A 13136-nucleotide genomic window follows, 5' to 3' on the forward strand; every position below is an offset into this window, starting at 1 on the left:
TGGACATTCAGAGTGTTGATGAACCACTGAAATTGCATCGGGATTTAATACAACACGCTAAATGCGGACTTTTGTCCATGGGAGTAATGTCTCAAACTGTCTACGCTTTGTTTGTTTACTGGGAGACCAGTACTAGTTTCCGAAGCACATCTGGAGGCAATCTGTAATCTGTGGACCTTCAGAGTGTTGATGAAACACAGAAATTGCATTGGGATTGAATACAACAGCACCATGTTGACTTTGCTCAATGGGAGTAACGTCTCAAACTGTCTACGTTTTGATCGATTCCTGGGAGACCAGTAGTAGTTTACGAAGCACATCTTGGTGCATTCTGTAATCTGTGGACGTTTAGAGTGTTGGTGAAACACACATATTGCAACGGGATTGAATACAGCAGTCACCATGCGGACTATACTCCATGGGAGTAATGTCTCAAACTGTCTATGCTTTGATTGTTCCCTGGGAGACCAGTAGTAGTTACCGAAGTGCATCTGGAGGCATTCTGTATTCTATGAACGTTCAGTGTGTTGATAAACTCAGAATGCGCATCGGGATTGAATACAACAGTGACTATGCGGACTTTTCTCAATGGGAGTTATGTCTCACACTTTCTACACTTTGTTCGATTCCTGGGAGACCATTAGTAGGGTAGTAGGTTACGAAGCACACCTGGAGGTTTCCTGTAGTCTGTAGACGTTCAGAGTGTCAATGAAACACTGAAATTGCATCGGGATTGAATACAACAGGCATCATGCGGACTTTTCTCCATGTCTATTCTTTGATCGTTCCCTGGAATACCAGTAGTAGTTTCCGAAGCACATCTGAAGCTTCCTGTAATCTGTGGACGTTCAGAGTGTTGATCAAACACAGAAATTGCATCGGGATTGAATACAACAGGCACCATGCGGACTTTTCTCCATGGGAGTAATGTCTCTAAATGTCTACGATTTGATCGACGCCTGAGATACCAGTAGTAGTTTCCGAAGCACAACTGGAGGCTTCATGTAATCTGTGGACGATCTGAGCGTTGATGAAGCACAGAAATTGAATCGGGATTGAATACAACAGGCACCATGCGGACTTTTCTCCATAGAAGTAATGTCTCTAACTGTTTAAATTGATCGTTCCCTGGGAGACCAGTAGTAGTTTCCGAAGCACATCTGAAGGCTTCCTGTAATCTGTGTACGTTCTGAGTGTTGATGAAACACAGAAATTGAATCGGAATTGCATACAACAGGCACCATGAGGACTTTTATCCGTGGGAGTACTGTCTCAAATTGTCTGTGCTTTGTTCGATTCCTGGGAGACCAGTAGTACGCTCCCAAGCACATCTGGAGGCATCCTGTATCTGTGGTCCTTCAGAGTGTTGATGAAACACAGAAATTGCATCGGGATTGATTACAAGCACTATGCGGATATTTCTAAATGGGAGGAATGTCTCAAACTGTCTACGCTTTGATCAAAACCTGGGAGACCAGTAGTAGTTTCCGCAGCACATTACGAAGCTTCCTGTAATCTGTGGACGTTCAGAGTGTTGATGAAACACAGAAATTGCATCGGGATTAAATACAACAGACACCATGTAGACTCTTGTCAGGTCGAGTAATGTCTCAAACTCTCTACTGTTTAATCGATTCCTGGGAGACCAGTAGTAGTTTCCGAAGCATATCTGGAATTATTCTGTAATATATGGACGTTCAGTGTGTTGAAGAAACGTAGATATTGCACCGGGATTGAATACAACGGCACTATGTGGACTTTTCTCAATGGGAGTAATGCCTCAAACTGTCTACACTTTGGTCGATTCCTAGGAGACCAGCACTAGGTTCCGAAGCACATAGGGAGGCATTCTGTAATCTGTGGACATGCAGAGTGTTTATGAAACACACAGATTGCATCGGGACTCAATACAACACCCCAAATGCGGAATTTTCGAAATTTGACTAATGTCTCAAACTGTCTATGCTTTGATCGTTCCCTGGGATACCAGTAGTAGTTTCCGAAGCACATCTGTAGGCTTCCTGTGATCTTTGGACGTTCAGTGTGTTGATGAAACACAGAAATTGCGTCGGGATTGAATACAACAGGCACCATGCGGACTTTTCTCAATGGGAGTTATGTCTCAAACTTTCTACACTTTGGTCGATTCCTGGGAGACCAGTAGTAGTTTCCGAAGCACAACTGGAGGCTTCATGTAATCTGTGGAGGATCAGAGTGTTGATGAAGCACAGAAATTGAATCGGGATCGAATACAACAGGCACCATGCGGTTTTTTCACAATGGGAGTAATGTCTCAAACTGTCTACGCTTTGATCGTACCCTGGGCGACCAGTAGTATTTTAGGTAACACATCTGAGGGCTTGCTGTAATCTGTGGACGTTCAGAGAGTTGATGAAACACAGAAATTGCATCGGGATTGAATACAACAGTCACTATGCGGACATATCTCCATGGGAGTAATGTCTCTAACTTTCTAAGGTTTGATTGATTCCTGGGAGACCAGTAGTAGTTTCCGAAGCACATCTGGAGGCAATCTGTAATCTGTGGACCTTCAGAGTGTTGATGAAACACAGAAATTGCATTGGGATTGAATACAAGAGCACCATGCGGACTTTGCTCAATGGGAGTAATGTCTCAAACTTTCTACGCTTTGATAGATTCCTGGGAGACCAGCAGTAGTTTCCGAGGCACATCTGAAGGCTTCATATAAACTATGCACGTTCAGAGAGTTAATTAATCACAGAAATTGCATCGGGATTGAATACAACAGGCACCATGCGGACCTTTCTCCATGGGAGTAATGTCTCAACCTGTCTACAATTTTATCGTTTCCTGGGAAACCTGTTACAGTTTCCGGAGCACATCTGAAGGCCTCCTGTAATCTGTGGACGTTCAGAGTGTTAATAAATCACAGAAATTGCATCGGGATTGAATACAACAGACACCATGCGACTTTTCTCCATGGGAGTAATGTCTCAAACTGTCTACACTTTTATCGTTCCCTGGGAAACCAGTAGTAGCTTCCGAAGCACATCTGAAGGCTTCCTGTAATCTGTGGACGTTCAGAGTGTTGATGAAACACAGAAATTGAATCGGAATTGAAAACAAAGGGCCAAATGCGGACTTTTCTCCAGGGGAGTAATGTCTCAATCAGTCTACGCTTTGATCGATTCCTTGGAGACCAGTAGTAGTTTTCGAAGCACATCAGGAGTCATTATGTAATCTGTGGACCTAAAGAGTGTTGATGAAAGACAGAAATTGCATCGGTATTAAATACAACAGCCACCATGCGGACATTGCTCAATTGGACTAATGTCTCAAACTATCTACGCTTTGATCGATTCCTGGGAGACTAGTAGTAGCTTCCCAAGCGTATTTCATCGGGATTGAATACAACAGGCACCATGCGGTCTTTTTCCAATGGAAGTTACGTTTCAAACTGTCTACACTTTGGTCGATACCTGGGAGGCCAGTAGTAGCTTCAGAAGCACATCTGGGATCATCCTGTAATCTGTAGATGTTTGGAATATCGATGTAACACAGAAATTGAATCGGGATTGAAAACAAAAGGACAAATGATGATTTTTCTCCATATGGTTTCATCGATTCCTGGGAGACCAGTAGTAGTTTTCGAAGCACATCTGTAGGAATGCTGTAATCTGTGGACCTAAAGAGTGTTGATGAAAGACAGAAATTGCATCGGGATTGAATACAACAGGCACAATGGGGACTTTTCTCCATTGCAGTAGTGTCTCAAACTGTCTACGCTTTGATTGTTCCCTTTGAGACCACAAGTAGTTTCTGAAGCAAATCTGGAGGCATCCTATAATCTGTCGACGTTCAGAGTGTTGATTAAACACAAAAATTGCATCGGGATTGAATAGAATAGGCACCATGCGAACGTTTCCCTATGGGAGTAATGTCACGAGCTGTCTACGCTTAGATCGTCGTTTGGGAGACCAGTTGAAGTTTCCAAAGCACATCGGGAGGCTTCCTGTAATCTGTGGACGTGCAGAGTGTTGATGAAACACCGAAATGGCATCGGGATTGAATACAAGCACTATGCGGATATTTCTAAATGGGAGTAATGTCTCAAACTGTCTACGCTTTGATCGACTCCTCGAAGACCAGTAGTAGTTTCCGCAGCACATCTCGAAGCTTCCTGTAATCTGTGCACGTTCAGAGTGTTGGTGAAACACAGAGATTGCATCGAGATTGAATACAACAGACACAATGAAGACTTTTGTCATAGGGAGTAAAGTCACAAACTCTCCACGCTTTAATCCAAACCTCGGAGAACAGTAGTACTTTCCGAAGCATATCTGGTGGCATTGTGTAATATATGGACGAACAGTGTGTTGATGAAACACAGATATTTCATCGGGATTGAATACAACCGGCACCATGCGGTCTTTTCCCAATAGGAGTTACGTTTCAAACACTTTAGTCGATACCTGGGAGACCAGTAGTAGCTTCCGAAGCACATCTGGGATCTTCTTGTAATCTGTGGACGTTTGGAATATAGATGAAACACAGAAATTGAATCGGGATTGAAAACAAAAGGTCAAATGATGACTTTTCTCCATGGGAGTAATGTCCCAAACAGTCTATGGATTCATAGATTCCTGGGAAACCAGTAGTAGTTTTCGAAGCACATGGGGAGGCTTCCTGTAATCTGTTGAAGTTCAGAGTGTGGATGAAACACAGAAATTTCATCGGCATTGTTTACAAAACTAACCATGCGGACTTTTCGCCATGGGAGTAATGTCTCAAACTGTCAACGCTTTGATCGTTCCCTGGGAGACCAGTAGTAGTTTCCGAGGCATATCTGGAGGCTTTCTGTAATCTGTGGACGTTTAGAATATTGATGAAACACAGAAATTGAATCGGGATTGAAACCAAAGGGCCAAATGCGGACTTTTCTCCATGGGAGTAATGTCTCAAACAGTCTACGCTTTGATCGATTCCTGGGAGACCAGTAGTAGTTTTCGAAGCACATCTGGAGGCATTATGTAATATGTGGACCTAAATAGTGTTGATGAAAGACAGAAATTGCATCGGGATTAAATACTACAGGCTCCATGCGGATATTGCTCAATGGGACTAATGTCTCAAACTGTCTACAATTTGATCGATTCTTGGGAGACTAGTAGTAGCTTCCCAAGCACATCTGGAGGGATCCTGCAATCTGTGGTCCTTCACAGTGTTGATGAAACACAGAAATTGCATCGGGATTAAATACAAGCACTATGCGGACATTTCTAAATGGGAGTAATGTCGCAAACTGTCTACGCTTTGACCGTACCCTGGGAGACCAGTAGTATTTTAAGTAACAAATCTGGGAGCTTGCTGTAATCTGTGGACGTTCAGAGTGATGATGAAACACAGAATTTGCATCGGGATTGAATACAACAGGCCTAATGCGTACTTTTCTCCATGGGAGTAATGTCTCAAACTGTCTAAGCTTTGATCGATTCCTGGGAGACATGTACTGGTTTCCGAAGCACATATGGAGGCATTCGGTAATCTGTGGATGTTCAGGGTGTAGATGAAACACAGAAATTGCGGCGGGATTGAATACAACAGTCACCATGCGGACTATCCTGCACGGGAATAAAGTCTCAAACTGTCTACACTTTGAAACTTCCTGGCAGATTAAAACTGTATGCCCGACCGTAACTCGAACTCGGGACCTTTGCCTTTCGCGGGCAAGTGCTCTACCATCTGAGCTACCGAAGCACAACTCATGCCCGGTACTCATTGCTTTACTTCTGCCAGTATCTCGTCTCCTACCTTCCAAACTTTACAGAAACTCTAATGCGAAACTTGCAGATCTAACACCCCTGAAAGAAAGGATGTAGCCGAGACATGGCTTAGCCACAGCCTGGGGGATGTTTCCAGAATTAGAGCTTCTGTAAGGTTTTGAAGGTAGGAGACGAGATACTGGCAGAAGTAAAGCTGTGAGTACCGGGCGAGAGTCGTGCTTCGGTAGCTCAGATGGTAGAGCACTTGCCCGCAAAAGGCAAATGTCCCTAGTTCGAGTCTCGGTCGGGCACACAGTTGTAATCCGCCAGGAAAATTCATATCAGCGCACAATCCGCAGCAGAGTGAAAATCTCATTCTGTCTACGCTTTGATCGTTCCCTGGAAGACCAGTAGTAGTTTCCAAAGCACATATGAAGGCTTCCTGTAATCTGTGGACGTTCAGAATATTGACGAAACAGAGAAATTTCATCGGGATTGAATACAACAGGCACTATGCGGACTTTTCTCCATTGGAGTAATGTCTCAAAATGTCTACACTTTTATCGTTCCCTGGGAAACCTGTTACAGTTTCCGAAGCACATCTGAAGGCTTCCTTTAATCTGTCTACGTGCAGAGTGTTGATGAATCACAGAAATTGAATCGGGATTGAATACAACAGGCACTATGCGGTCTTTTCTCAATGGGAGTTACGTTTCAAACTGTCTCCAATTTGGTCGATTCCTGGGAGACCAGTACTAGATTCCGAAGCACATCTGGAAGCATTCTGTAATCTGTGGACATTCAGAGTGTTTATGAAAAAAAGAGATTGCATCGGGATTGAATACAACACGCCAATTGCGGACTTTTCTCCTTGGCAGTAATGTCTCAAACTTTCTACGATTTGATCGTTCCCTGGGAGACCAGCAGTAGTTTCCGAAGCACATCTGGAGGCTTCCTGTGATCTGTGGACGTTCAGAGTGTTGATGAAGCACAGAAATTGCATCGGGATTGAATGCAACAAGCACCATGCAGTCTTTTCTCCATGGGAGTAATGTCTCAAACTGTCTACGCTTTGATCGTTCCATGGGGGACCAGTATTACTTTCCGAATGACATCTGGTGGCTTCATGTAATCTGTGGACGTTCCGAATGTTGATAAAACACAGAAATTGCATCGGGATTGAATACAACAGGCATCATGCGGACTTTTCTCCATGTCTATACTTCGATCGTTCCCTGGAATACCAGTAGTAGTTTCCGAAGCACATCTGAAGCTTCCTGTAATCTGTGGACGTTCAGAGTGTTGATCAAACACAGAAATTGCATCGGGATTGAATACAACAGGCACCATGCTGACTTTTCTCCATGGGAGTAATGTCTCTAACTGTATACGATTTGATCGACGCCTGAGATACCAGTAGTAGTTTCCGAAGCACAACTGGAGGCTTCATGTAATCTGTGGACGATCAGAGCGTTGATGAAGCACAGAAATTGAATCGGGATTGAATACAACAGGCACCATGCGGACTTTTCTCCATAGAAGTAATGTCTCTAACTGTTTAAATTGATCGTTCCCTGGGAGACCAGTAGTAGTTTCCGAAGCACATCTGAAGGCTTCCTGTAATCTGTGTACGTTCTGAGTGTTGATGAAACACAGAAATTGAATCGGAATTGCATACAACAGGCACCATGAGGACTTTTATCCGTGGGAGTACTGTCTCAAATTGTCTGTGCTTTGTTCGATTCCTGGGAGACCAGTAGTACGCTCCCAAGCACATCTGGAGGCATCCTGTAATCTGTGGTCCTTCAGAGTGTTGATGAAACACAGAAATTGCATCGGGATTGAATACAAGCACTATGCGGATATTTCTAAATGGGAGTAATGTATCAAACTGTCTACGCTTTGATCAAAACCTGGGAGACCAGTAGTAGTTTCCGCAGCACATTTCGAAGCTTCCTGTAATCTGTGGACGTTCAGAGTGTTGATGAAACACAGAAATTGCATCGGGATTGAATTCAACAGACACCATGTAGACTCTTGTCAGGTCGAGTAATGTCTCAAACTCTCTACTGTTTAATCGATTCCTGGGAGACCAGTAGTAGTTTCCGAAGCATATCTGGAATTATTCTGTAATATATGGACGTTCAGTGTGTTGATGAAACGTAGATATTGCATCGGGATTGAATACAACGGGCACTATGCAGACTTTTCTCAATGGGAGTAATGTCTCAAACTGTCTACACTTTGGTCGATTCCTAGGAGACCAGCACTAGGTTCCGAAGCACATCGGGAGGCATTCTGTAATCTGTGGACATGCAGAGTGTTTATGAAACACACAGATTGCATCGGGACTCAATACAACACGCAAAATGCGGACTTTTCTCCATGGCAGTAATGTGTCAGACTGTCTACGATTTGATCGTTCCCTGGGAGACCAGCAGTAGTTTCCGAAGCACATCTGAAGGCTTCCTGTGATCTGTTGACGTTTAAAGTGTTGATGAAACACAGAAATTGCATCGGGATTGAGTGCAACAGCCACCATGCAGTCTTTTCTCCATGGGAGTAATGTCTCAAACTGTCTACGCTTTAATCGTTCCCTGGGAGACCAGTAGTAGTTTCCGAAGCACTTCTGGTGGCTTCATGTAATCTGTGGACGTTCAGAATGTTGATGAAACACAGAAATTGCATCGGGATTGAATACAAGAGGCACCGTGCGGAAATTTCTGCATGGGAGTAATGTCCCAAACTGTCTACGCTTTGAGACCAGTAGTAGTTTCTGAAGCAAATCAGGAGGCATCCTGTAATCTGTCGACTTTTAGAGTGTTGATGAAACACAAAAATTGCATCGGGATTGAATACAACAGTCACCATGCGGACCATCCTCCACGGGAATAAAGTCTCAAACTGTCTACACTTTGAAACTTCCTGGCAGATTAAAAGTGTGTGCCCGACCGAAAGTTGAACTCGGGACCTTTGCGTTTCGCGGGCAAGTGCTCTACCATCTGAGCTACCGAAGCACAACTCACGATCGGTACTCATTGCTTTACTTCTGCCAGTATCTCGTCTCCTACCTTCCAAACTTTACAGAAGCTCTAAAGAGAAACTTGCAGATCTTGCACCCCTGAAAGAAAGGATATAGCCGCTACATGGCTTAGCCACAGCTTAGGGGATGTTTAAAGAATTAGAGCTTCTGTAAAGTTTGGAAGGTAGGACACAAGATTATGGCAGAAGTAACGCTGTGAGTAACGGGCGAGAGTCGTGCTTCGGTAGCTCAGATGGTAGAGCACTTGCCCGCAAAAGCCAAATGTCCCTAGTACGAGTCTCTGTCAGGCACACGGTTGTAATCTGCCAGGAAAATTCGTATCAGCGCACAATCCTGCAGAGTGAAAATCTCATTCTGTCTACGATTTGATCGTTCCCTGAGAGACCAGTAGTAGTTTCCAAAGCACATCTGAATGCTTCCTGTAATCTGTGGACGTCCTGAATGTTGATGCAACACAGAAATTGCATCGGGATTGAATACAACAGGCACCATGCGGAAATTTCTGAATTTGAGTAATGTCCGAAACTGTCTACGCTTTGATACATTCCTGGGAGACTAGCAGTAGTTTCCGAAGCACTTCTGGAGGCTTCATATAATCTATGGACGTTCAGAGTGTTAATAAATCACAGAAATTGCATCGGGATTGAATACAACAGACACCATGCGGACTTTTCTCCATGGGAGTAATGTCTCAAACTGTCTACACTTTTATCGTTCCCTGGGAAACCAGTAGTAGCTTCCGAAGCACATCTGAAGGCTTCCTGTAATCTGTGGACGTTCAGAGTGTTGATGAAACACAGAAATTGAATCGGGATTGAAAACAAAGGGCCAAATGCGGACTTTTCTCCAGGGGAGTAATGTCTCAATCAGTCTACGCTTTGATCGATTCCTGGGAGACCAGTAGTAGTTTTCGAAGCACATCTGGAGTCATTATGTAATCTGTGGACCTAAAGAGTGTTGATGAAAGACAGAAATTGCATCGGTATTAAATACAACAGCCACCATGCGGACATTGCTCAATTGGACTAATGTCTCAAACTATCTACGCTTTGATCGATTCCTGGGAGACTAGTAGTAGCTTCCCAAGCATATTTCATCGGGATTGAATACAACAGGCACCATGCGGTCTTTTTCCTATGGGAGTTACGTTTCAAACTGTCTACACTTTGGTCGATACCTGGGAGACCAGTAGTAGCTTCCGAAGCACATCTGTGATCATCTTGTAATCTCTGGATGTTTGGAATATCGATGTAACACAGAAATTGAATCGGGATTGAAAACAAAAGGACAAATGATGATTTTTCTCCATATGGTTTCATCGATTCCTGGGAGACCAGTAGTAGTTTTCGAAGCACATCTGTAGGAATGCTGTAATCTGTGGACCTAAAGAGTGTTGATGAAAGACAGAAATTGCATCGGGATTGAATACAACAGGCACAATGGGGAGTTTTCTCCATGGCAGTAGTGTCTCAAACTGTCTACGCTTTGATTGTTCCCTTTGAGACCACAAGTAGTTTCTGAAGCAAATCTGGAGGCATCCTATAATCCGTCGACGTTCAGAGTGTTGATTAAACACAAAAATTGCATCGGGATTGAATAGAATAGGCACCATGCGAACGTTTCCCTGTGGGAGTAATGTCACGAGCTGTCTACGCTTAGATCGTCGTTTGGGAGACCAGTTGAAGTTTCCAAAGCACATCGGGAGGCTTCCTGTAATCTGTGGACGTGCAGAGTGTTGATGAAACACCGAAATGGCATCGGGATTGAATACAAGCACTATGCGGATATTTCTAAATGGGAGTAATGTCTCAAACTGTCTACGCTTTGATCGACTCCTCGAAGACCAGTAGTAGTTTCCGCAGCACATCTCGAAGCTTTCTGTTATCTGTGCACGTTCAGAGTGTTGGTGAAACACAGAGATTGCATCGAGATTGAATACAACAGACACAATGAAGACTTTTGTCATAGGGAGTAAAGTCACAAACTCTCCACGCTTTAATCCAATCCTCGGAGAACAGTAGTACTTTCCGAAGCATATCTGGTGGCATTGTGTAATATATGGACGTTCAGTGTGTTGATGAAACACAGATATTTCATCGGGATTGAATACAACCGGCACCATGCGGTCTTTTCCCAATGGGAGTTACGTTTCAAACTGTCTACACTTTAGTCGATACCTGGGAGACCAGTAGTAGCTTCCGAAGCACATCTGGGATCTTCTTGTAATCTGTGGACGTTTGGAATATAGATGAAACACAGAAATTGAATCGGGATTGAAAACAAAAGGTCAAATGATGACTTTTCTCCATGGGAGTAATGTCCCAAACAGTCTATGGATTCATAGATTCCTGGGAAACCAGTAGTAGTTTTCGAAGCACATGGTAAGGCTTCCTGTAATCTGTTGAATTTCAGAGTGTTAATGAAACACAGAAATTTCATCGGCACTGTTTACAAAACTAACCATGCGGACTTTTCGCCATGGGAGTAATGTCTCAAACTGTCAACGCTTTGATCGTTCCCTGGGAGACAAGTAGTAGTTTCCGAGGCATATCTGGAGGCTTTCTGTAATCTGTGGACGTTTAGAATATTGATGAAACACAGAAATTGAATCGGGATTGAAACCAAAGGGCCAAATGCGGACTTTTCTCCATGGGAGTAATGTCTCAAACAGTCTACGCTTTGATCGATTCCTGGGAGACCAGTAGTAGTTTTCGAAGCACATCTGGAGGCATTATGTAATCTGTGGACCTAAATAGTGTTGATGAAAGACAGAAATTGCATCGGGATTAAATACTACAGGCTCCATGCGGATATTGCTCAATGGGACTAATGTCTCAAACTGTCTACGCTTTGATCGATACCTGGGAGACAAGAAGTAGTTTCCGAAGTACATCTGGAGTCTTCCTGTAATCTGTGGACGTTCAGAGTGTTGATGGAACAAAGAAATTACATCGGGAATGAATACAACAGCCACCATGAAAACTTTTGTCATAGGGAGTAATGTCTCAAACGCTCTACGCTTTGATCGATTCCTGGGAGACCAGTAGTATACTCCGAAGCACATCTGGAAGCTTCGTGTAATGTCTGGGCGTTTAGAGTGTTGATGAAACACAGAAATTGGATCGGGGTTGAATACAAGCACTATGAGGACATTACTATATGGGAGTAATGAATCAAACTGTCTACGGTTTCATCGATTCCTGGGAGACCAGTAGTGGATTTCGCAGCACATCTGGCAGCTTCCTGTAATCTGTGGACCTTCAGAGTGTTGATGAAACACAGAAATTGCATCGGGATTGAATACAACAGGATTCTTGCGGACTTTTCTCAATTCGAGTAATGTCTCAAACAGTCTACGATTTGATCGATTCCTGGGAGACCAGTAGCAGTTTCCCAAGCACATCTGGAGGCATTCTGTAATCAGTGGACGTTCACAGTGTTGATGAAACACATAAATTGCATCGGGATTGAATAGAAGCACAATGCGGACATCTCTAAATGGGAGTAATGTCTCATACTGTCTACGCTTTGATCGTACCCTGGTAGAACAGTAGTATTTTAAGAAACACATCTGGAGGCTTGCTGTAGTCTGTAGATGTACAGAGTGTTGATGAAACACAGAGATTGTATCGGGATTGAATACAACAGGGCAAATGCGGACATTTCTCCATGGGAGTAATATCTCAAACTGTCTACGATTTGATCGATTCCTGGGAGACCAGTATTATACTCCGAAGCACATCTGGAAGCTTCCTGTAATCTGTGGGCGTTTAGAGTGTTGATGAAACACAGAAATTGGATCGGGGTTGAATACAAGCACTATGAGGACATTACTAAATGGGAGTAATGTCTCAAACTGTCTACGCTTTCATCGATTCCTGGGAGACCAGTAGTAGATTTCGCAGCACATCTGGCAGCTTCCTGTAATCTGTGGACCTTCAGAGTGTTGATGAAACACAGAAATTGCATCGGGATTGAATACAACACGCCAAATGCGGACTTTTCTCCATGGCAGTAATGTGTCAGACTGTCTACGATTTGATCGTTCCCTGGGAGACCAGCAGTAGTTTCCGAAGCACATCTGAAGGCTTCCTGTGATCTGTTGACGTTTAAAGTGTTGATGAAACACAGAAATTGCATCGGGATTGAGTGCAACAGCCACCATGCAGTCTTTTCTCCATGGGAGTAATGTCTCAAACTGTCTACGCTTTAATCGTTCCCTGGGAGACCAGTAGTAGTTTCCGAAGCACTTCTGGTGGCTTCATGTAATCTGTGGACGTTCAGAATGTTGATGAAACACAGAAATTGCATCGGGATTGAATACAAGAGGCACCGTGCGGAAATTTCTG

This window comes from Schistocerca gregaria, chromosome 5 (genome assembly GCF_023897955.1).
Source record: "Schistocerca gregaria isolate iqSchGreg1 chromosome 5, iqSchGreg1.2, whole genome shotgun sequence".
NCBI classification, from domain to species: Eukaryota; Metazoa; Arthropoda; class Insecta; order Orthoptera; family Acrididae; genus Schistocerca; species Schistocerca gregaria.